The 22,361-nt window shown below is 49.0% G+C and overlaps 1 protein-coding gene across 6 annotated transcripts in view; it reads left to right on the top strand.

Moving 5' to 3' along the window:
- ARHGEF6 (Rac/Cdc42 guanine nucleotide exchange factor 6) overlaps nt 1–22,361 on the top strand; it is a 101,226-nt gene that overhangs the window by 5,746 nt on the left and 73,119 nt on the right. The window contains exon 1 of one of the 6 annotated variants that reach the window (XM_019421510.2): nt 3,072–3,172. The exons of 4 other annotated variants lie outside the window; for them this stretch is intronic. The gene's annotated coding sequence lies outside the window, so the exon portion shown is untranslated. Of the gene's footprint in view, nt 1–3,071; nt 3,173–4,158; nt 4,490–22,361 lie in introns of those variants that run through there. One more of the 6 variants, XM_053891326.1, reaches the window with a different exon arrangement.

Here is a 22,361-nt window from a genome sequence, read left to right as displayed (position 1 = left end):
TGACTTTGATAGTATCTGTTTTTTCAAGTTTTATTTATTTAAGGACTCTCCATCCCCAACGTGGGGCTTAAACTCATGACCCTGAGATCCAGGCGCGCAGGGTCTTCCAACTGAGCCAGCCAAGCACCCCGATGGTATCTTTTGAAACACACAAGTTTTTTAAGTTTGATGAAGTCAGGGGCGCCTGGATGGGCTCAGTCAGTTAAGTGTCTGACTCTTGATTTTTGCTCAGGTCATGACGTCATGGTTTTTGAGTTCAGGCCTGCACAGAACCTGCTTGGGATTCTCTCTCCCTCTCTCTCTGGCCCTCCCTCCCCGCCCCTCAAAATAAATAAATAAACATTAAAGAAAAGATTCTCTAAAAAATTCGATGAAGTCAAATTGATCTATTTTGTTGTTGTTGCTTGCGTTTTGGGTGTCGTATCTAAAAAATCATTGCCTGATGCGAGGTCGTAAAGATTTACCCTTATGTTTTCTTCTAAGAGTGTTATAGTTTAAGCTCTTACCTTTAGGTCTTCGATTCGTTTTGAGTTACTTTTTGTGTATGGTGTGAGGTAGGCGTCCAACCATATTCTCTGAAACACTATTTGTTGAAAAGACCATTCCTTCCCCCACTCGATTAATGTAGCTGTGTAGTAAGTTTTCAAATCAGAAAGCATGAGCCTTCCAAATTTGTTCTCCATTTTCCAAATCATTTTGGCTATTCTGGATCCCTTGTGTGCCCATATGGATTTTAGGATCAGCCTGTCCATTTGTGAAAAACAAAACAAAACAAAAACCCAAAAAAACCCAACAACCCAGCTGGCATTTTGATAGGGATTGTGTACAATCTGTAGATGGCTTTGGAAGTATTGCCACATTAACAATATTAAGTCTTGTGATCCATGGACACAGGATGTCTTTCCACTTATTTGGGCTTTTTAACATGTCATTCAACATTGTTCTGTAGTTTCTAGTGTGCACGTGTTGTACCTCCGTGGTCCAATCTATTCCAAAGTATTTGATTCCTTTCGATGCTGTTGTAAATGGAATTGTTTTCTTAATTTCATATTTGGATTGCTCACTGCAAGCGTGTAGAAATGCAATTGGCTTTTGCATATCGATCTTGTATCCTTCAACTTTGTGTAACTTATTTATTAGTTTGAATAGTTTTTTGGATTCCTTGTGGTTTTCCTGTACAAGATTATGTCATCTGCGCACACAGATAGTTTTACTTCCTCCTTTACCAATCTGGATGCCTTTTACTTCATTTTCTTGCCTAATTTGCCTGGTTAGAACCTTCAGAACAATGTTGAATAGAAGTGATTAAAGTGGACAGCCTGGTGTTGTTCTTAAACTTAGAGGGAAGCTTTCAGTCTTTCATCATTAAGTAGGATGTTAGCTGTGGGTTTTTCATCGATGCCCTGTATCAGGTTGAAGGAGTTCCCCTTCTATTCTTAGTTTTTTGAGTTTTTTTGAGTTTTGTTTTTTGTTTTGTCTTTTGTTTTGTCATGAAACGGTGCCGGATTTTGTCAAATGCTTTTTCTGTATCTGTTAAGGTGACCGTTGGTTTATTATATTGATATGTTGTATTACTCTGATTGATTTTCATATGTTAGTTCCATCTTGCAGTGCTGGGATAAATCCCAGTGAGTGGGTCATGTTGTAGTATGTGCACATAGAGATAGATTTGTGTACATCTGTGATTATTCTTGAAACGTCTTTCTTCATAGAAATGGAATTACTGTGTCAAATTTGATAGCTGTTCTCAAATCCCTATAAAAATGCCCTGTGAAGTTATACCCCCACCAGTAGAGTAGGAAGTGCCTTCTTCCTCATGTCCCGGGCAGCACTGGGTATTATTTATCTTCAATGTTTGCTCAAATGTTGGGTGAAAATGGTATTTGATTTACTGCTGTAATTTGAATTTCATGATTCCTGGTGAGTTGGGGCATCTTCTGACCCTTTTATGGTCCATTTGTATTTCCTTTCCTGTGAACCAACTAGATCTTTTTTTGTAGAAATGGAGAAGGCAGGGAAGACACTCAGGCCTCAAGAGAAAATGTTCTAGAGCGCATGGAAAAACCCTGATGTCTAGGTAGAGTGTCACTAATGCGACCAGGAAGTCCTTTGACAACACTATTCTAGCGATGGTAGTTTTATTTTCATTCTGCCTTTGAACTTGGGAGGTGTAGGGACAGATACAGTTTTTCCGATCATTTGAGAGTGGCCTGAGTGATTGATACCTGTCTGGGCTGTTCTTGGCTACGGCCTCTGTGATTTCCTCCTGGCCTCATCCCCCCCCCGCCCCCCGTACTCCTGCTTTGTCCCCTGCCCGCCTTACTACCAACCCATCGCCAGGTTTACCCTGCTATCTCCTATTTTGCTCCTGGGCCAACTCTACTTTTATTTATTTTTTATTTTTTTAAGTAGGCTCCACACCCAACGTGGGGCTGGAGCTCACGACCCTGCGATCAAGAGTTGCACGCTCCACTGAGTGAGCCAGCCAGGCGCCCCCAAGCCTACTTTTATAAAGAGATGTTTTGTTCATGAGGGATTTCATTGAATGTACATGTGGCTCACTTAGTGCGTCTTTCTCTCTCTCTTTCTCTCTCCCTCCCTTCTTTCTTCTCTCTCTCCTTCTCTTTCCAGTACCAGCTGGTATCAGTATGGTTTTTCTTTGCCCCCACCCCCTCACTGCCTCCTGTCTCCCTGAGTCACTCCATCTGCCTTGTCACTGGAACAGCCTGGGTGCCGTCCCCAAAGTGGGGCCTGTGGGATGGACGATTTGCCATTTCCCAGGGGCTGCTCTGCAGGGAGGCAGTTCTGGAAGGCAGGCAGGTCCACTGATGACCAAGAGTCAAGGCTGGCTCTCCCCTAAGAGCGCTCCAGCTCTAGGAGAGCAAAACCATCTTGGAGGAGTGAGGCATGAGGTCACACGACTAACCAATAGCTGTAATGGGTATCAGACCCTCCCTCAAGCCCCAGTCTGCCACCGCTGTGAAGTCAGAGTCCCCTCCCCTAGGCCTCGGTTGACTCATCTGTGAAAGAGGAGACTAGAGTAGGGACTGGTAACGTCTAACTGTTGGACACTCTGTTTTTAACTGGCCCAATTCCAGGAGTTTCTGCCCGGCAAAGCTTTGTATATTTAGCTGCTCAGTTTGTGCCAGTGGGAAGACTAAGGAGGATTTTGGTAAGTTTTTCTTTTTTGGTCTGTTGAGCAAATCTGACACTCCTAATGGAATTTCCATGAGTTACAGGAACTGACAGGGCTCTGGCCAGCCTCATCTTTTACCGACTGCATTGTCTTTCTGTAAAAAGACTTCGAGGAAGGCGGTAAATACCCCCCCCCACCCCCCCACGAACGTGGTGAGGCTCTCCCGGAGGGACCATTCGACTTGGGTCCTGTTATCAGAGAGCCCGGGAAGGGCATCCAGGAGAGTTGGGGAAGGGACGGATGCCGAGGGCCAACGGAGAGCGCTTCCTTTCTGGCGGTCTCAGCGGCTCCGCACGGCGCTGGGGGGTGGGGGTGGGGGGGTTCCTGGTCGGGTCCGGGGGTGCAGGAGGAAGCAAGGCCACCGGGAAGGGCGCGTCCGGGAGGCCGGGACTCCCGCCCGAGGCCCCGGCGGTGGCCCGCGGCAGGCCGGGCGCCAGCGGGCCCCGGGCTCGGCCGGAGCAGGCGGCGGCCACACTGCGCATGCTGCCGCCGCTTCGCCGCGGCTTCTGCCGCTGCCACGGCTACCCGGGCGGCGGCGGCGGCGGCGGCAGCGGCGGCGGCGGCGGCGGCGGCGGCGGCGGCTGCTGCTGCTGCTCTGCCCTGCCGCTGTCACTTCCAGTTCCTACTTCGGCGATCCAGGTCCGGGTCACCGGTTCCCCGCCGCCGGCCCGGTCCCTCCAGGCCGCTCTCCCTGCCCGGCTCCGGCTCCGGGCCGGAGGGGCCAGCGCGCGGCGGCCGAGCGGGGTCCCCGGGAAGCCGCTCCCGCCCGCCCCGCCGCCCCGCGCGCCCCGGCCCGGCTCGCCGCCAGCGCACCCGGCGGGAGCGTCTCCCGCACCCCGCTCGGCGCCGCGCTCCTCCGCCCGCCGAGCCGCACGGCCCTGGAAGCAAGAACTTGAGGGCGAGAATCTGGCTTCCCTTTAGATCTTAAAAAAAAAAAAAAAGGCATAAAGAAAATCCTTCGGCCGGAGAGGTGGCGGGCGCGGCACGGAGTTTGGAGACGGGCGCCCCCTCCTCGCCCGCGTTCGGGAGCAAAGTTGCAGCCGCCCCTCCCCGCCCGGGCGAGCCGAGCCCCAGCTCTCCAGTTTCGCCCGGGTGGCGGCCGCGCTCCGCGCAGGGTCCCAGCTCCGGCCGGGGCGCGCGGTTCCCGCAGCCTTGGCACGGGCTCGCCCGCCCGCTCGCCGGCCCCGTGACTCGCGAGGGCGAGCCGCTTCCAGGAGGCGGCGGCGGCGGCGGCGGCGCGGCCGGAGCGAGCGAGCGAGCAGCGGGAGGAGCAGCGGGCAGCGGCCGAGCCAGGTGACCTGCCTGGGGGCTAGGGGTCAGGGGAAGGGGAGAGCGCGAGGGCCGGGGTGGTGCCGCAGGACCGGGGTTGCAGAGGAGCCGCCCTTCCTCCCCCTGCCGTGGCTCGCAGCCCCGGCCGCGGGGTCGGTGCCGGGCCAGGGCCTGGCGGTGCCCTGGGATCCCGGGGGCCGGGAGTGGGGGGCGGGGGGCCGAGGGCGCGGAGCGAGGACGCGCCAAACTTAGGGGCGAGTTGTCCGGCCCTGGCCGCCGGGTTTGCAGCGGACAGGAGTCCTTCTTCCCGCCCCCCCCCCCTCCCGAACCAGGGCGGGAGTCAACAGCACTATTTTCGATACTAATTTGATGCCTCCCCCCTCCCCACCCCCTCAGTCCCGGGCATCCGCACGTTTGGGGATATCTTTGGCGTCGAGTACACAGGTCTGTCGCAGGAAGGGTTTGTGGCTGTACTCTACAAGGTGTACTGACGTGCCCGTAGTTAATTTCGAGTTTTCATTTTCCAGTCATTTAGGAACCCAACAGGTATTTGAGCTATTTCGTTTCTTAGCTCTCGAGTGGAGAGCCCTCAAGTTTATCTCTGTCTCTTCAAAAACCTTGTTTTCATTTTTTGGTTTGTTATTGTTTGGGGCTATAGGGGTGACTCACATGATTTGTTTTTCTTTTCTTAATGTGTAGCGGGAATAAAAATAGAATACGGGAATATATTTGTCTATGCGGCTACTTAGCTTTTTGTGAATAAAAAGCTTTATATAACCTAAAAACCATCACCGAAACGGGTAGATTTCGGTTGAGGTTCTGCAAAGTATTAACAGTTTAAACTGCAAGACCCTAAGGTGCAAACTGCCTTTCTAACTTCTATTTGCCTGGAAAGCCCACGATTTGTCCTTGAACTTCCTATCTTAATTTTGACATTGACCACGGTAAGGGGAGCTGGGATGACATCATTTGCTCCAGCCACGGTCCTGGTGTTCTGTGACTGAGGGCACCTCTCTCCGAAACGTAAGGCCAGGGCCTGCCCTTGTACTTCAGCTGAGGCATTTCCAAGGATTTCTCTGAAGCAAAGTATTATGCTACATGCCAGGCGGTACCGCAGTTCACTCTTACATAAGCCGGCTCCAGGCTCTGGGTGTGTGCTTGGAGGAGTTCATAGCAGCGAGTTCTCAGCCTCCGGGGGTGGTGCTGGTTGGTGATTGGAGTTTGGAACAAAGTGAAATTTGCAGCTTGGATTCTCAGCTTGGGTTTCTTTGCTGCTTAATTTTTCAGAATGTCTTGTACTTAACCTTATCTGAAACTCGCCGTGCCCTTGGAAAAGCGTGTAGGAGAGGTGGCATTACTCTTCGTTTGCCAGAGAAACGGAAAAGTTAGTTCACCGAAGTCATACAGACAGCTTACCCGTGGTAGCATTAAAGCTCCAATATAGATCTTCTGCTCTCCACCCAGGAGTTTGTTTGGTTTGTTTTTACTAATAGAGGACATTTTAAAGCTAAAAAAAATTTTTTTAAGTTTATTTATTTTGAGAGGCAGAGAGAGCAGAAGAGGGGCAGCGAGAGAGAGAGAGAGAGAGAGAGAGAGAGAGAGAGAGAGAGAGACTCTCAGGCAGGCTCCGTGCTGTCTGCGCAGAGCCTGATTCGGGGCTCGAACCCATGAACCGTGAGATCATGACCTGAGCCGAAACCAAGAGTCAGATGCTTAACTGACTGAGCCACCCAGGCACCCCTAAAACACTTTTATACAAAAGTGTTTCATTTGGCACATTTCATGGATGGTATGTCTTCTGAGCTACTCATTTTTTCGATTCTTTCTGCCAACTCACATCTTGGCCTTGTCTTTGCTCGCACAGGGCTGGCGCTGTGCTTAAGGGTGAGGACAGGAGTAAAGCTTTCCAAAGGAGGGTCTGTGGTTGTTGTATTTATCTGCTGTCTTTGTCCTCCCCATGCATCTTTGGGGACAGCAGGTGCCGAATAGAGTCAGCAAACCAGGGCCCGGAAATGTCCGATATTTGTTTGACATCATCAGTCCAAGTATAATATTACTTCAGTCTTTACAAAGAAACTCATTCAGGAGGAGAAATTGGAGAGCGCGAATTTGGTTCCTTTACAGCGGCCCGCTCATCACCGTGCTTACGAACTTAAGATGCAAAGGAGGAAAAGGAGTGGAGTGCCTACCGCTTCTCAAGCACCTACTGTGTTCTAGGTACTGTGCTAGGTACTTTAGGCATATTACCTTGTTTAATCCTCCCGACAGTCCTGGCAGGGAGGTGGTGTTGTGCCCATTACACAGTGGAGGAAACTGAGGTTTGGGGATGATCCGGGCAAATGCGCCAATCAGAACGGCGCTGCTGATGGGCCTTACTCCAGGGCTCATTCCCTTTGCCATGTGCCAGGCTGTCCCCACAAAGGAGCTATTGATAAATATAGGAACACCAAGCTGCTTGGCTTTCAGATATGGCCGGACATCAGAGCCACCTGGGTGCTTCTACAAAATACAGACATTGTGGTCCCCCCAACCCCCCCCCCCCCCCCGCTGAGCTTAATTGGCCTGTGGTGAGGCCCAGGCCTAGGTATTTCTTCTTTTTTTTTTTTAATGTTTAAATAAATTTGGTATTGAAGGGGCGCCCGGGGTGGCTCAGTCAGTTAAGCGTCCAACTTCAGCTCAGGTCATGATCTCACAGTCTGTGAGTTCGAGCCCCGCGTCGGGCTCTGTGCTGACAGCTCAGAGCCTGGAGCCTGCTTCTGATTCTGTGTCTCCCTCTCTCTCTGACCCTCCCCCGTTCATGCTCTGTCTCAAAAATAAATAAACATTAAAAAAAAAAATTTAAAAAGTAAATAAATAAATAAATAAATTTGGTATTGAAATATTACATGAGTTCAGGAAACTGCACAAATCCTAAGTATACAGTTTGACGAATCTTTACGAATTGAACACATCTGTATAATCAGCACACCAATTAAGAAACACAACATTGGGGCGCCTGGGTGGCTCAGTGGGTTAGGCGTCCGACATCAGCTCACATCATGATCTCGCAGTCCGTGGGTTCGAGCCCCACCTCGGGGCTCTGTGCTGACAGCTGGGAGCCTGGAGCCTGCTTCGGATTCAGTGTCCCCCTCTCTCTCTGCCCCTCCCCCCACTCACCTTCTGACTCTCTCTCTCTCTCGAAAATAAATAAACATAAAAAAATTAAAAAAAAAAGAAACACAACATGATCAGCACCCAGAAACCACCTTCAGTGCCCCTTCCTAGTCACCACCCCTCACCAGTGGGCCCCACGGCTCTGACTTCTAAGACAATAGATACATTTTTTTTTTCTGCTTTGGCACATTATATGAGTGGAATTATACAGCATGTACTCGTTTATATAAGGTTTCCTTCACTCAGGGTAACATTTGTACAAGTCACCCATGTTATGGATACTAGTGGCTCGTTCTTTTCATTGCTGGTACTGTCCCATCATGTGGACGTCCCATGGTTTGTTTATCCGTTCACCTGTTGATGGTGGTTTCCAGGTTTTGGTTGCTGTGACAGTGCTGGCCTCGGGCATGTCTTCTGGTACGCGTTTCTGTGGGGTTTGTACCTACGGATGGCACAGCTGGGTCATCGGGTAGGTATATGTTCAGCTTGAGTAGGTACCGCCCGACAGTTTCCCAAAGGCACCGTGTCTTGTAATTATTTTGTTTCGAGAGGTCCCCCCAGTCGTTCTAATGTGCAGCCAGATTTGAGAACCGTTTCCGTGGTATATCTAGAGTTCAGCAGTCTAGCAACCTCCAGCTGAGAACCGTAAAGAAAGACATGCCAAGCTTCTTCCGCAGCTTGAGAGCTTCTGGAAAATCTTCTCTGCTGGATTGGGGGACTATCATTCCCGTTCTCGTAATCCTTTGTGCCAAGCTATCTTTTTTTTAACTCAAAAAAATGTTTATTTATTTGACAGAGAGAAGAGCACAAATGGGTGAGGGGAAGAGAGAGAGAGGGAGAGGGAGACAGAGAATCGCAAGCAGGCTCTGCCCTGAGAGCTCAGAACCCGACCTGGGGCTCGAACTCACCCACTGTGAGATCACGGCCTGAGCTGAAACCAAGAGTCAGATGCTTAACGGACTGAGCCACCCAGGCGCCCCTGTGCCAAGCTGTCTTAATGCTGATGGGCCATTCTCACTATGGGGAACTGTGGACACGTTGATCTCTCTCCTAGTCTTGGTGCTTCTCGAAGGCAGGAACCTGGGTTTGATCATTCTCATAATCCCAGCCCTCAGTTTAACAGGTACGCGTAGCAGGTACTCAGGAACTGTTTATGAAGTGAGTGATCAGTAGAATGACTGAACGGTGAGGGAAAGTCTGGGCTGCAGAGAGATACCGCATCGTTGCCTTAAGGCTTACGCGCTCTATTCCTGGGAGACTGCTTCAGGATCCCACTCGGAGCCTGATGACTTTTACTTATCTAACTGAGCTCGTTGGCATTATGGGTCATCTGGTTGCTCATCCCTAAACGGATTAGAAATAGAAAATTATATTAGATGAGATAAGGTTTGTGGAAGCACTTTGTAAACTGGGGAACAGCATCTGGATAGAAGGTCGTGATAAAGGGAGAAGTGGGGGGCTGCTGGGGACTAGACGTACCGGCAGGGGTAGAGAGAGTTCACGTCCATGTACCACATGGAGGCAATGAAGTCAACAGCGTGTCAGGGAAGGAGCCAGGAAAACTCTAAAAAGAGCAGACCCCCAAATACATAACCACCCGGGGCCTTTTGGCGTGGGGTCAGGCAACCCCCCCCCCAGTAGACGATTATTTGCAAATGATAACATTGCGTTATCAAAAAAAATTTTTTTTGCTTAAGTCTTTAGCCGTGTTAAGCAAAGTCTATTAAGAAGTGAGTCATGCTTTAGAGAGAAGATCTTCTTTTGAAATCTTAACATTAAAAACAACTCGGATACAGGGGCGCCCGGGTGGCTCAGTCGGTTAAGCTTCCGAATCTCGATTTCAGCTCAGGTTACGATCTCACAGTTCTTGGTATCAAACCCTGCGTTGGGCTCTGCGCTGACATCGTGGAACCTTCTTGGGATTCTCTCTCTCCCTCTCTCTCTCTCTATCTGCCCCTTCCCTGCTCATGCTGTCTCTCTCTCTCTCTCTCTCTCTCAAAATAAATAAACTTAAAAAAAAAAGTAAAAACAAACAAACAAAAAACCCAACTGGGACACAGGCAGGGGTAGACTGTGGCCTCTGTAAAATGATAGCTTCTCCCAGATTTCTGAGCTTTTACACCAGTTACTTTGAGAATTTAAACAGGGAGGAACCTTAAAACAGGAAAACAAAATCCAGCCATCTTGTTCCTTAGTTCCATGATTTATTGGACAGAGACCGCATGATTTTGGGAAAAAAACCTTTTTTAAAGGTTTTTTTAAAATTTATTTTGAGAGAGAGGGAGAGAGAGAGAGTACCAAGCAGGCTCTGCACTGTCAGCACAGAGCACGATGTGGGGCTCCAACCCACAAACTGCAAGATTCTGACCTGAGCCCAAACCAAAAGTCAGATGCTTAACTGACTGAACCAGCCAGACGGCCCTGGAAAAGAACATTTTTTAAAAGTAAAGTTGATGGGGGCTCCTGGGTGGCTCAGTCGGTTAAGCGTCTGACTTCAGCTCAGGTCACGATCTCGCAGTCCGTGAGTTCGAGCCCCGCGTCGGGCTCTGGGCTGATGGCTCGGAGCCTGGAGCCTGCTCCCGATTCTGTGTCTCCCTCTCTCTCTGCCCCTCCCCCGTTCATGCTCTGTCTCTCTCTCTCTCAAAAATAAATAAACATTAAAAAAAAAATTAAAAAAAAAAAAGTGAAGTTGATGGTAAAATCTCCACATATTTTCTAATACTTAACAGCCCTCTTCTGAAGGCAAAACAAAGTTGAGCATTTTCTGGAAACTATGGATGAATAGTGGCAGCCCTCCTTGTCTTTACCAGCAGACATCAGTCCTTTGCCCGTTATTAATATCGTTCATTCACTAATTGAAGTGCTTCTTCTTTTCACTTGTACTTGAAATTCTCTGTGCCTCACATCACAGAAAACAATTTGAATTTAGATGAGAGTGTGTTGAAGTGTGTTTAAAATTATTCCTATGTCCTATTTAATTTGTTTACGTATTTTATTCGGAAGGCTACGTGAAGACGGTTGAAATTTCCGTGATATCGTGGCTCAGTGATATCCCCGGAGCAGAGGTCGGAAACGTTAACTGTCATTTCTGTCAATTTATGTGCAATCTTAAGAGTTTTATGAACTGGTTATGAAAGTTCACATTAAGGTCTCTGGCTGGTTGTCTTACTGTTGTTCTCGATGCTTAGCGTGGCCAAGTTTTAACTGCTGAAGACAATTCGTATATGGTTTCCTTTGTAAGAACTCAGGACTAGAAATGTGTGTGGGGCTCTCATTCCAAGGAGGACCTGGAGAAGACAAAACCACCGAATTCTTCGGAGACTACGAATTATTCAGTTGTGGACCACAGGAACTTCCTCAGCCGCCATTTTGTGTGCGAGGAATAGAAACCATTTGGACGGATTCCTCTTGGAGTCGAAAAAATCAGGAATGCTTTTCACTCTTTTCTAGTCTAGGCATGAGCTAGAAGAACGTGAAAAAGGAATATTTTCAGTTTCTCACATTGATTACCTGGAGGAGATAGTTTAACTTTTGTGTCTTTTAAGACCAACATATTCATTTCTTAATTACAGTAGCTTGAAACTTAAAAATACACTCCAGGGGCGCCGGGGTAGCTCAGTCGGTTAAGCGTCCGACTTCAGCTCAGGTCCTGATCTCACAGTCTGTGAGTTCGAGCCCCGCGTCGGGCTCCGTGCCGACAGCTCGGAGCCTGGAGCCTGCTTCGGATTCCGTGTCTCCCTCTCTCTCTCTGCCCCTCCCCTGCTCCTGCTCTGTCTCTCTCTGTCTCAAAAATAAAATAAAATATAATAATTTTTAAAAAAGGTTTAAAAAAATAAAAATACACTCCAGAGCAAGATGCTTGTTTTGTTTTTGTTTTTTTGCTTGTTGTTTTAGTTAAACAATTCGACAAATGGCTTTCTATGTTTGGTGATGACTGACAAAAAACATTTTCCCTTGCCCCTGGGAAATAAGTAATAAAACTGATGAATTGGGCATAGTTGAGGGGGGAAATCAAAACCAATTGCCTCTATACAAAAAACCACGGTAGGCAGTACTTAAAAAGGAAGCATGTCATTTCTGAATTGGGTTGAATATATATATTTTAAAAAAATTTTTTTAAAAATGTTTATTTTTGAGAGACAGAGAGAGACATGGCATGAGTGGGAGAGGGGCAGAGAGAGAGGGAGACAGTATCCAAAGCAGGCTCCAGGCTCTGAGCTGTCAGCACAGAGCCCGTTGCGGGGCTTGAACTCCAGCTGTGAGATCATGACCTGAGCCGAGGTCCGATGCTCAGCCGACTGAGCCACCCAGGCGCCCCTGGGTTGAATATATATTGATAATACCAAAGGGAATGTGTTTTGTTAGAAAATTTGATCAATTGAATCTTTCTGCTGGGAGATATACAAGTTATCTTGTTTTAAATCTCACTCAAAAAAAATTTTTTTTTTATTTTAGAAAGAGAGAGAGAGTACAAGTAGGGGAGGGGCAGAGGGAGAGAGCGAGAAAGAGAGAGAGAGAGAGAGAGAGAGAGAGAGAGAGAGAGAGAGAATCTCAAGCAGGCTTCACGCTGAGACCCTGTGGACGGGAAGGACTTGATCCCACACCCTGGAATCATGAATTGACCAAAATCAAGAGTTGGACACTCAACCGACTGAGCCGCCCAGGCACCCCTCTAATTTGGTTTTAACGTTGATTGTAATCCAGGCCGTTTCGGGGGGCAACAGAACACAATATAGCTCTTTACTAAAACCACACAATGTAGGCCAGCTATCCCCTACTCCAGCCCCCTCCTACTCTGGTCATATGTTATCCCGTAGCGGGAGCCCCCAGGGATCAGTGTGAGGGGTGATGACTTTGGAGTTCCTAGGGAAAAGATGCCCAAGGTCTGGCCTTTGAATTGCAAATGAAGAAGGGTGAGGGCACTTGCTAGTTTTTCAGGGCCTCTGCTTACCCGCTTTTTAGAGGGGATAGATGTCCACCCGGTTCATAAGCTGCTCCATATCTGCATTTCATCTGGAAGAAAGACTTAGGGCACCAGACATCTGTCTGCTTAGCTCTGGGCTCAGGCAGACCCCGGCGAACTGGACCCCATCACACAGAGGGGTGTGTGGGTTCAGAGAGCTGGCTCATCCGAGAGAACATAGAGCCACCCATCATTTCTATTTGCCTTCTGGCAGAAGATCTGCCTTCCTAATTAAGTTCTGCTTAGACAAATAGAGTCAAATCCCAGCTTTATACTTTCTTGGGAACTTGAATATTATTACAGAGATCAGCCGTATCAGTTGAGGGATTGAAAAGGGCAACAGGGAAAAGGAAGGATTAAATTAAGGGAAAGGTGGAAACAGCACTTTGCAAAGCAGTGAGTGACACGGTTATTAAGGGCTTGTCTCACCCTGGACAATAGCAGACACGTTTCTCTACCCTTGGAAGTGCGGACGTCATTTTACAAGGCATGTTTAAGGTGTTAAGCTCTTAGCATCTTTTATGAAGAGCCCAGCCTGAGAAGCAGGCCTGAACATTTCATCTTGTAATTCGTCTATTTTTAAAAAATGTTTATTTATTTTTGAGAAAGAGAGAGAGAGAGACAGAGCATGAGCGGGGAAGGGGCAGAGAGAGAGGGAGACACAGAATCCGAAGCAGGCTCCAGGCTCCAAGCTGTCAGCACAGAGCCCGACGTGGGGCTTGAACTCATGCACCAGGAGATCATGACCTGAGCCCAAGGCGGACGTTTAACTGACTGAGCCACACAGGTGCCCCTTCGTCTATTCTTCATGGCTAGGTCTCCAGCAAACAGGATATTTCCCAATAATTTGTGAGAAGCGTCTGGCAGCCAGTATTTTACCAACAAAAGAAATGTAACCACTTCTTTGGGGGCACAAGTGTTGTGATAGCATTCCTTGAAGACATGCTGGTGTTTGGGAATGTGTTATGGATTGGGGAAAATTTTGATTTGGGATCGAAAAATTACTTTTCAGGAAAGACAACAGGATGGAAAACCATGGTTTCGTGCTTGGTGAGCCCATGCATGGGTGGCTTCTTTATTTGCTTCATTTTACATACTATCCTTTTTGTTTTCATCCTACAACGAATGTCTCCCTTAGTGCCTGGCGTCTCCCAGGGGCTCAGTAAGTATTTGTCCAATGGAGAATGACCGGATGCGTGTTTTTAAAGTTTATTTTAGATAGCTTGTGTATCTAAGAGTCTGTATGTAAAATATCAGGAGCTGACTTTTATTCGGAGAAATGACTCTTTAGTGAGTGTAAGTAAGGGTAAGGAGAAAGCTGAGTCTCTTCTAATACAGTATCTACTCAACTTCTTTCTGCCAAGCTGGACTACCTGTTTCGTGGTTTTCAAAAATTAAAAAGAAAAAAAGAAAAGACAGTTAATGGTATGCGAGTTAGGTCCCATAATGTCGAAGGGAAGACCTTTTCTGCTTTTCCAGTCCTCCACTCACCTCTTATTTCTTACGTTACCCAAACTCTTTTGATTTCATTGGGTTTTCAAGACGTGACGTTTGCACACATTAGGACTCGGTAACTTTGATTCTCGAATGTGATCCCAGGCGGTACCTTCGCTTCCTTCAACGTTCTTCCCTTCTCTGAATCACCGTCTTCAAGGAGAAGAATCTGTTTTGCCAAGCGATGGAAAATAAATAAGCCCCGATTTATCAAGTTCTGCCAGAAAAAAAAAAAAAAAGACCTTTTCTCTGTCTTTCCTTCGGGGGAAGGCATACCAAAAGGGCAGGTGTTTCTGGTGGAAGAAATACCTGTTTAGCTTTTAGGTGGAAAAGCAAAGACTAATGATCAGCAAGTACTTGTTCACTGTCTCTAGGGTGGGTGCTATGCCTGGCATTGTGGGAACTCGCCGCATTTAACAGCGATACCTCGAGGTATCCGGCTTAGTGATTCCAGGGTCTAGAACATAATACAGAGTTCAGAAGAAGAAGCCCATTGTAGCCTGAGGTGCCGTGTTTGGGGCAGACCCTGTGGAAGGGAGTGATGTTGTTCGGGCCCCCAAGGACAAGGGGGATTCAAATGGTTGAGGAGGGGCGCCTGGGTGGCTCAGTCAGTTCAGCGTCCGACTTTGACTCAGGTCTTGAAATAGCGGGTCACTTGCTGTCTGTCTCTCTCTCTCTCAAAATGAATAAACTAAAAAGAAAACCAAACCAGACCAAATGGGTGAGGGAAGTTTTCCATCAGGAGACGTGCACCTGTCAGAGAGAGGCACGGTGAAGAACGTGAAGAATTCTGGGGCAAACGAGGAGACCATGGTGAGAAATGACGGGCTTGAGATGAAATGGCACTTGCAGGCGGGGTTCCGTCAGGCTGAGAGACCTGGGTGTCCGTGGAAAGCGCCATTCCATCATGTGTCTGCTATGAGAGCTCGCAAGCACCCACCTTGCCGTGCGTGGATTGTATCCCACGTGGACATCTTGCTTGGGATCGGGTGGAGGAAAATTAACTGCTTGACGTCTGTTAGGGCATTGATGGGGCATCTCTGAAAGGACCTACTTTTGAAAATGTGACTCACATGTGGCCGTGAGCGGGGGGGGGGGGGGGGGTGGTGCCAAAAGTCTTTGCCAAGGATGTTGTGGGGGGTGATCTCTCAACGAAGAAGACGGTAATCACTTTGGCACAACATCCTTCCTACCCTGATGAGCTGGTGGAAGGGGGTCTTCGGGCAGGTGGCTTGGAGGCTTTCAATCTGTCACCCCTTCTTGCTTCTCCTGAGTTCCTTCGGCAGAGCCCGTTTTAGAGCGAGGTGTGAAACAGGTGAGTGTGGCTTATGGTGTTTGTCATTTACGCCATTGACAATGAAACAGTTCAAACGATAGAGCCAACGGCCAGCAAAGCGGTGAAACCCCTCAGCTCTTTGGTGCTTCCTTGCTGTCTGATTCGTAGGTCCTGGTGCTTTGTGGGGAGACCAAAAGGCACCGGTACTGGGACAGGCCAGCCGTTGCAGACTTTGCCCAGACTGGGCACAGAAACTCAGTGAAATCCACAAACGTGGAATTTGAAGTACGCAGGTCACCTCACAGTCGCAGGGCTTAATTTTGCAGACAGATACGGGTGTATGTTATTTTAGCCGATAGGTGTTTCCTGGCAAGTCACGTGGGAGTTGAGATTTTCTTCCTTAATCATCTGTCTTTTTATTTTTTTTTATTTTTTATTTTTTTTCAATATATGAAATTTATTGTCAAATTGGTTTCCATACAACACCCAGTGCTCATCCCAAAAGGTGCCCTCCTCAATACAATCATCTGTCTTTTTTAAAAAAAAATTTTTTTGGGGCGCCTGGGTGGCGCAGTCGGTTAAGCGTCCGACTTCAGCCAGGTCACGATCTCGCGGTCCGTGAGTTCGAGCCCCGCGTCAGGCTCTGGGCTGATGGCTCGGAGCCTGGAGCCTGTTTCCGATTCTGTGTCTCCCTCTCTCTCTGCCCCTCCCCCGTTCATGCTCTGTCTCTCTCTGTCCCAAAAATAAATAAAAAATGTTGAAAAAAAAAAAATTAAAAAAAAAATTTTTTTTGTAAACGTTTATGCATTTTTGAGCCGCAGAGAGAGACAGTGTGCAAGCAAGGGTGGTGCAGAGAGAGAGGGAGACACAGAATCCGAAGCAGGCTCCCGGCTCCGAGCTGTCAGCACAGAGCCCAACACGGGGCTTGAACCCACGAACCGTGAGATCGTGACCTGAGCCGAAGTCGGACGCTTAACCGACTGAGTCCCCCTCGGTGCCCCCTGACTTTTTATATTTAATCGTATGCTTTTTTTTTTTTTTTTAACTTTACCGTAATTTCGGCAATGCTGTTTCTTCAGTTAGGACTAATCATCGATTGGCAAGAGCTTCTCAACCCTTGTGAATTCATCAAATACGTATTAAGCGCCTGCTGCGTGACAGGCACCCTTCTAGACCCCGAGGATACGGAAGTGAAAACGTTTTTTTAAGCCCTGGCTTCATGGGGCTCACATTCGAGGCATCGTTTGTGTTTAAGTTTCTCTGCCGGCACTCCCCGTCGATCGGCCGATGCATGATCCCTTATCGAGCGTCTCACATGCGTTGGATACCGGGCCGCGTCTGTGGGGCAGTTTGGACTCCCAAGAGCCCGCCTTCTAGTTGGAAACGCAGACCTGATCTTAACGCCCACCGAATAAACAGAGAATGTTACAGCGGTAGATGGTTGAGGGCTGAACTGTACAGCGTCCGTACGGACCGGAAGGCTGTGGCAGTTCAGAAGACGGAAGCCCGAGGGTAAGTGGATGTGGGACTTTGGGGGAAGGCAGCGGATGAGCAGGCCAGGGCGTGTAAAGCCACCGCACCGCGGTTCCTTTCTCCGCGGTGCTCCTCCCTGCCTAATCTCCGTGTGGGGTTCATTTGACGCCGGTGTCTCCGGTGCCTGGGACTCGTGGTGAAGCCGTTGATTCTGCTGGGCTGCAGGGCTCCCACCCTGAACCCGAGCGGACTCCTAGGCCAGCTGGGGCTGCGGAAGCCCTGTCTTCACATGTGCGTCTCCTCCTCAACTGCCTGGCCCGCCTAACAGCCAGGACTGGTCGACCGTTAGACTTTCGGAGGCTATTCTCACCTTCCTGTTGTATCCCTCGATTCTCTCGTTATGGGCAGCGCGGAGACAGGGATAGTGCTCGGGGTGTCTAGAGTCATCGTTCATCCTTGACGTGCGAGGACAGGGAGAAAGTATGAAGGATGTGGACGCTCGTCTGGGACCACACGTCCAGGCATTCTTCACCGTAAAGCGGGCTCTTTTCCGAAGGTTGATTTGCAAGTTATTGTTAGGAACCCGGAAGACATTTTTTTTTCCCCCTAGAAACCAGGTTCTACGCAGGGATTATGTTTTCTGGCTGGCCCACAACAGCCTGTTTAATAAATGCGGCCGAACTATAGAATTCACCCTATGTCTCTGGGAAAATGTGTTCCGCATTCCAATTTGGAACGCTAGGAAATAAGTCCCCTTCTCCGGAGGGGTGGGGGTGAGGAGCTTGGGGAGGACACCCCCAGGTCTGGCACCCAGATGTTTCTAGCAGCTGAGGAATCACCCGTCCGCCCCGCCCCTCAGAAGCGGCAGCCAGTGCGGCTCCTGCAAAGGCTCTGGTGACGGGAGTGCGGGAGGGGTGGCGGGGCGGGCCGCGATGGCGTCTGGCTGAACAGCAGCTGGTTCTGGGCGCCCTGCTTCCTGTCCTCGGCTTGGCAAGCCCTGTTAACAAGAGAGATTTCATCTTTCCCTTCCGCTGATGCCTACTCTCTTCTTGGGGCAATTATCCAAAGCCCTCTATTGTCTCTTTCTCTTCTTAATCCTGTGACCATCCCGGCCAAGATGCCTAGATCATTCCTCAGTCATCCCCCTCCTTCCCGAACACTTAGTCGTCGATTGATGATAACTCCCTGTTGGGGAGCAAAAGGGTCTTTTCCCCTGGAGGAGTGCTAACAAGGAAGATTGGAGGCCATGAGGTGTTGGCGATTCTGAAGCGGCCATCAGGATTTGGTGATGTTGTGACGAGACGTGAGCAACGAGGGGGTCGCACTCCGGTCTTCGCTCCTGTCACGGGAGCTCTATGCAGCGGAACTTCCTGGCTCTGAACTCTCTAAGGTCCAGGCAATCGAGAAGCCCGTATTAGTTCTGGAGAACGACGCCATACAAATCCACAGAGACGCAAGGACGTAGATGGTCAAAGCTAGAGCCAGAATTTATAAGTAGGGCGTCTTTTATTTTTTATTTTTTAACAGTTTTAGTTTTATTTATTTTGAGAGAGAGACAGAGAGTGAGCCGGGGAGGGGCAGAGAGAGAGGGAGACACAGAATCCGAAGCAGGCAGCACAGAGGCTGATACGGGATTCGAGCCTATTCGCCGTGAGATCATGACCCAAGCCCAAATCAAGAGTTGGACGCTGAACCGACTGAGCCACCCAGGTGCCCCAAATCGGTCATTTCTTTTTTTAATGACAGTTTGAACAAGTCCACTTGTAAACAGGTAGTAGTGACATTAGCCTGTGATCTCCCAGAACCCCTCTGCTTAGATGCTGTACTACCCAACAAATTTCTATTTCTGATTTGGCTTATCATGCGGATTTCTGTCTCGGGAGAGAGTGATACGCTGGCCATAAAGTGGCAGTATCCAATCTGCTTAATGGTTTATTTCTTTTAGCAGGACTACGCAAGTTGGCCTTTTGGGGTTATGCATTGGCCTTGGGCGAACTTGGTTCGCACGAGTCCATTCTCCAGAGCCATGAGAATTGAAGAGCAGATTCTGGACCTTGGGGACACGGCCGAGGTGCTGCCTCTGAGAGTCCCCTATTCAGATCATGGGCCGGCGAGCCTTTCGCTGTGCTGGTTTGGTGAAAGACGTCACTCACATCCCTCGTGGGAAACAGAGCCGCAGAAAAGTGGCATGGTTGCTGACTTTGTGAGTGCTTTCAGGAGGAGCCGCGCGGAAGCATCCCGGGTTCACAGAGCCAGGAGCAGTGCCACCCCGTGAGATATGACTAAGCAGCTCGGATTTGCTTTGCTCTGCTGCACCACGTAATGACATTTCCTCCAAAGTTCAGGGGTCAACAGAGGCAGCACGCTCAGCTGTGAGAACTGGAGGCTGTGATTCAAGATGGGCTAAGTGCATTTCAGATTTTACCCAGTAGGAACAAGGGAGAGATGGAATGTTCTTAAAACATTTGGAGTCTGTTTTTGTTTTTTTTTTTTTTTAACGGGCCCGAAACAGAAGCTGTGTCCATGTGGCTCCACTGAATCACTTGCTTTTTAATTGATTAGGTTTTAACAGTTGAGTGACGGAGCCTATTGGGATCACTCCAGACCCTAAATGAACTTCATTTTTTTTTTAAAGTTTCTTTCTTTATTTTGAGAGAGAGCACGCGAGCATGAGCAGGGGAGGGGCAGAGAGGGAGAGAGAGAGAATCCCAAGCAGGTTCTGCACTGACGGATGTGGGGCTCGAACCCCCAAACCGTGAGATTTGAGTCAGACGCTCCACCGACTGAGCCGCCCAGGCGCCCCCTAAATTAACTTTAAATGGAAGTCAATTGAGGGGTACTGAAGCCTCATGACATTGGAGACGTTACCCTGTTCCGACACCCTGTTCTATGGTGTGGCTTCTTCTCTTAACGAGGACGTGGCCGGAGCTGTCACTGGTTATGTCAGGTGGTCAGAGCGAGGTGCCAAGGAGTAGTTTAGGTTTGCCCTGTAACCCCGGGCTGAACCCCCGCCCAAGCAACACCTCACAAATATGGACAGCGGCTCACAAGGTGGAACCAGATGAACACATAGCGAGTGGCTCAGTGCAGCCCTTCCCTGCTTCCGGCAAACCTGAGCCGGTGCCTCCCGGGTCGGGGCTTGAAAGGAGAAGGCCAGCACGGGAATGTGGCACAGCCCCTGCGGAGACAGTCTGGTCCTGTGGGACATTTTCTCCTTGCCACGATTAGTTGAATTAGTCATCGTAGCGGTTGTAACGAACTTGTGTTGACAGCAGGCAGGGATTTCTTTTTGGGTACAAACCCACGGATTTCTTCCTCTTCTTTCTAGTGCCTCGTGACAGTGGGAAGTATGCAGACAGGGCTCAGATGTCCCCCAGAGCTCTCTCTCGTGTATCTGCATTGGTTCCATCACTCTCTTGCTCGGTGACGCAACCGCTCTGAGTCTCAGTCTGCTCATCTGTAAAATGGGGGAAATAAACGTGCCCACGTTTCGGGCTTGCTGGGAGAATCGTGTGCAGTGAATGGAGACATATAAATATCTCCAGGCACGGTGTCGGCGTGTCGCAAGGGCTCAGTAAATCAGTACAGTGTACCTGTAAGATTAGTGAGGGAATAGAGCGGCGGGGAGGGGGGAGGGGGGTTTGGAGATTTTCTTCTCATGTGCTTCCTTGCGCTGGTCGATTTAGGGAAAACATCATCGAACGGCGTGCAGATTGAAAGTGAAAACTGTCCCCAAAGGGTCTACTTGTAAAACCATGAAAATATTACATGTCTGCGTGGTTTATACTGCCAGATGCCCAACAGTCCAGAATTAACACCTGGTGTTTAGTGGACAGAAAAGAAATTGTGCGGTCATTGTGGATATCCGAAATGGAAAAATGCGAGGAAACATTTAAAAATTAAATGCCTTGGGGCGCCTGGGTGGCTCAGTCAGTTAAGCGTCCGACTTCAGCTCAGGTCACGATCTCGCGGTCCGTGAGTTTGAGCCCCGCGTCGGGCTCTGGGCTGATGGCTCAGAGCCTAGAGCCTATTTCCGATTCTGTGTCTCCCTCTCTCTGCCCCTCCCCCGTTCATGCTCTGTCTCTCTCTGTCTCAAAAATAAATAAACGTTTAAAAAAAATTTAAAAAAAAATAAAAAAGTAAAAATTAAATGCCTTGTCTGATTTCCGCCACTGATGTAGTATTGGGCCTTATGTAAATTGACCTTATGTACATTGACCCGAAGCCTTACTGATAACATCAACAGCCCATTAACACACAGTTTGCATGTTAGATGTATTATATACTGCATTCTTACAATGAAGTAAGCTAGAGAATGTTGTTACCAAGTCATAAGGAAGAGGGGCGCGTGGGTGGCTCAGCGGTGGAGCCTCCGACTTCGCCTCAGGTCATGATCTCACGGTTCATGAGTTCAAGCCCCGCATCTGGCTCGGTGCTTGCTGCGCAGAGCCCGCTTTGGATCCTCGGTCTCCTTCCCTCTCTGCCCCTCCCCCGCCTGCTCTCTCTTGGTCTCTTTCAAAAATAAATAAACATTAAAAAAAAAAAAAGAACTCATAAGGAAGAGCAGGTACTTTTACAGTACTGTACTGTATTTATCGAAAAAAGCCCATGTGTAAGTGGACCCGCACATTTCAAACCTGTGTTGTTCAAGGGTCAACGGCACTTAAAAAAACATCTTTCATGAGGTTTAATCTCGGTCTCCCCTGTTGCTTACCCAGAGTAGAGTAAACGTCCGTCGTTGTTGTCCTTGAACCTCGCCCCCCCACCCCTCCCCGTTGCAGGAGGCGGGACCTTGAAAGCATCTCGTAGTAGTTCCAGAAGCCGCCCTTTCTTGTCTGCATCACAGTCGTGGTAGATGGAGGGAAGGAATCCTGCCGTTCATCCGACCTTCACAGACCCCACTGCGACTAACCAGCTAATTTCTGGACCCAAATGGTATAGAGCAAGTTCAGTTAATCCGGGACTCGGGCACACGCGGAGTAGCAGACGGGGAGTAGTAACATCACGGCTTCCCGTCGGAAAAGCACCAACGCCGCAAATGTGCAAATGTGCGTTTCCTTTAACAAGCCCCGGGGCTCTGCGGACAGAAAAGGGGAATTGGCTCTCCATTTTGTGTGTGTAAATGGTTGGGATCGCTCCCAGGCAAACGGCCCCGTACTGCAGTCCAGTTCTCCTCGCGCTCCCCTACCCTCTCCACGTCGTCCGGCCGTTCTCCCTCGCTTTTTCCCAAGTTGGGCGCTAATGCCTTTACGTTTTCCACACCATCAGCTCTAAACTTGGTCTCATGCCTGTCATTTCCATTAAGGTCTACAAGACTGCTAACAGCTGAAAGCGTTAGGCTCCCTCCCAGTGTTTCCATTTTAGTAAGGGACCCATCTCGGTGCGCGGAAGAAAAGTCTGGGGCGGAATTTTTAACAGCATGCAGTTTGAGGTTTGGAAGGGTGTGGTGCGGTGGAGGGTGTTCCTGGCTATATTTAATCTTCCAACTGCTCTGAAATCATAACTCTTAGGCTCTGCTGTCTCTGCTACTCCCTAGA

This window comes from Panthera pardus, unplaced genomic scaffold, assembly GCF_024362965.1.
Source record: "Panthera pardus isolate Hobbes unplaced genomic scaffold, ASM2436296v1 HiC_scaffold_27, whole genome shotgun sequence".
In the NCBI taxonomy this organism is placed as follows: domain Eukaryota; kingdom Metazoa; phylum Chordata; class Mammalia; order Carnivora; family Felidae; genus Panthera; species Panthera pardus.
This window is presented reverse-complemented; position numbering and strand designations above follow the sequence as displayed.